Below are 3126 nucleotides of genomic sequence, written 5' to 3' on the forward strand. Positions count from 1 at the left end.
GATACTCCAACTTGAAATGGTTTTGCGCACACGAGTCCACTACTCACCACTTCAATACACTACCGAGGATCCGCCTCCGTCTTCCTACGGAAGAGCCATCCTCGGCACTCACACTTATCTTGAGGCTTTTAGCAGTTTCCATTTACTTGTCTATGAACTGTATAGGCAACCAAGTAGTCCTTTACCGCGGACGCGGCTATTCGAATAGATTATGTTAACCCTGCAGGGGTGTACTTCTTCATACATGTTTCCACCACTTAGCGTCTGCACACGACATGTGCTCGGCAGACTTCAAGCGAAAGCCGACGTGGGTGTAGACCACGACCTACCTAAACACTTAAGCCTCTAGTCCAGGTTTATCGCCTATTCAGGTTCCATCCGCAGGGAGTCCGGCCGAGGTTTCCCATACGGCCCCGAACGATGTGAACAGGGTTCCCGAGATACCTAACGGGTATTCGGTACACCCGGCCACGTACCTACCACATCACAGCCCACCCCTACGGTCAGCGCTGTCCACGGCCTCCAGTAGGCTACAAACACCAGAAACTACTTGCAACTCCTGGACAGAGAGCTAGGGTGAATAAGAAGTCGAGCAGGGTCATATTTCAGGGCCCAATGCATGGTAGTAGCTGTATCTTCAATCACACATACAGATCTCAGTGCTTAAGGTCGGCTTCAATGAAACAACCCACCATGTACTCCTACATGGCCTCTCATCGATACCTTTACCAAATCATGTTCACCACACCACTCTCATTACCGACATAATCATTTCACTCTAGCCCATCACCCAGATGAACCAGACCTGACACGACTCTAAGCATAGCAGGCATAGCAAGGTAGGAACAACACATACATATGGCTCAATCAACTCCTACACATGCTAGTGGGTTTCATCTAGTTACTGTGGCAATGACAGGTCATGCAGAGGAAATGGGTTCAACTACCATAGCATACAGCAGTTTGAAACGCGTTGTCTTAATGCAGTAAAAGAGAGCAGGAGCGAGAACATGGGATTGTATCGATATGATCAATTGGTTGGTTGCTTGCCTGATGGTTCGATGCACTGATACGGTTCTTCGTTAGGGTAATCACGGTACTCCTCGGAGGCAGAACCTGTCGCAAAGGACACCGATACACAACCATCACCAAACAATGTGCAACAATATGATGCATGCATGAAACATGGCATAATGAGTGTGTTGGGCTAATGCAACTAAAACCAGAAGGGTTTGAACAAATTTGAATCAAAGATTCAAATTTCAAACTCAAACATGGCCTTTTAAAGTGCTTTTCCTTGTTCTGCTTAAAACATCAATTTAACTTGTTTGATCATGCATGAAAATAGTACAGATGGATAGATTGGATTTTTCTGATCATTTTTCATATATAATTTGTCCAATTTGGAGTTACAGAATAAAAGTTATGAATTTTTGAAGTTTAAATAATATTCTGGAATTTCCTGATTTAAATTAAATCCAGAAATATAAATATTGCGCCAGCATGACGTCAGCATGACATCAGTGGTCAACTGCGGCTGGCTGGGGTCAAACCTGACGTGTGGGGTCCACACGTCAGTGACAGGGGGGGTTTAACAGGGTTAAATTAATCCTAATTAGGGATTAGTGACGCTGGGGCCCACTATCAGTGTCAGGGGGGGTTAACTAACAGTGATTAGCGCTAATCTAACCAACTAGCCGATGGGGCCCACGCGTCAGTGACCCTGGGGGGGTCAAACCCCAGGTCAAACAGGTCAAACCCGCCGGCGACATGACGCCGGCGAGGCCCGAGACGGTGGCGCGATGCGGAAACGCGCTACAGGGCACGGGCGAGGCCGTGCTTGGGCTCGTTGGAGAGCCCTTGCTCCCGCGCGTCGAACGGTGGCCGTGGCTGGGCCTGGGGTGGCCGGAGTCGACGACGGCGAGCTCGGCTGCGGCCGCCGGGGTTCGGTCGTGCACGGAAACGGGGTTGGAGCTCGAAGGCGAGCGAAGCAAGGCGCTAGGGATGCTCTACGGGGCCTTACGAACTTGTTGGACTCGCCGGGGTGACCAAATGGTCACCGGAGCTGCGTCGACGGCGAGCTCGGCGACGGCGGAGGTTCGGCCGTGGGGGGAATGGGGTTACGGTGCGGGAACGAGGGGGAAAAGAGGGGGAAACGGTGGCAGAGCTCACCGCGGTTGAAGTGGGCGTCGAAGCAGGCTCGGGGACGCGCTGGAGACGGCAAATTCGACGGTGATGATGGTCGGAGCCCGAGGAGGAAGACGATGGCGTGGAGGCGATGCAGAGCTTCCCGAGGGGCTTGGCTTGGTGGGGAGGAAGAGGAAGTCGAGGCGGAGCTCCTGAGCTCAGCGGAGGGGCGAGGGGTGGCCGGTGATGGCTGCTATGGCGAACGGCGGCGACGGTGGTGTTCGGCCGTGTGAGAGAGAGAGAGCGAGGGAGAGGAGGGAAGAACCGCGGGAGAGTGAGAGAGAGCAGGGGGGAGGGCGTGGCGTCGTCCGGGGCATCGAGCGAGGAGGGGAGGGCAGGCAGGCAGGCGAGCAAGTGGCGTGGCGCGGTGGCGCGCGCGCGCCGGCCACACTCCCCTCCCTCTGTCGAGGACGAAGACGACAGAGGAGGGAGGCGGGCTGGGCCGCCTGCTGGCTGGGCCGGCCAGCTGGCTGGGCTGCACAGGGAGGAGCCCAGGTAAGCTCCTCCTTTTATTTATTTTTGTTTTTCTAATTTCTGACATTTGTTTTGATTTAAATAATATATTAAATCATTTATTTAACTTATGCCAATTTTTGCAGGAGCTAGATATATTATTCCAGAGCTCCTTTATAAATGGCATAATATTTGGACATATATTAATATATATAAATAATATATTTCCAATGCAAATAATTATGCATTAATTCCAAATGCCCAAAATAAATACCTATGAGCTCTTAAAAATATTGGTTTGATTTTTATCTCTGTCCAATATTTTCAGAGAGCAACATGAGCATTTTCTTGGACCTTTTTGGAGAAATTTTTATTTGGATCATTTTCAAAAATGATTCTGAGGGTTTCACAGATCCCCATTTCAAATTAAATGGAAATTTAAACATGATGCACACACTCTGATGCATGACTAGCTAGGGTGTGACA

This window comes from Triticum aestivum, chromosome 4A (assembly GCF_018294505.1).
Source record: "Triticum aestivum cultivar Chinese Spring chromosome 4A, IWGSC CS RefSeq v2.1, whole genome shotgun sequence".
Taxonomy (NCBI): Eukaryota; Viridiplantae; Streptophyta; class Magnoliopsida; order Poales; family Poaceae; genus Triticum; species Triticum aestivum.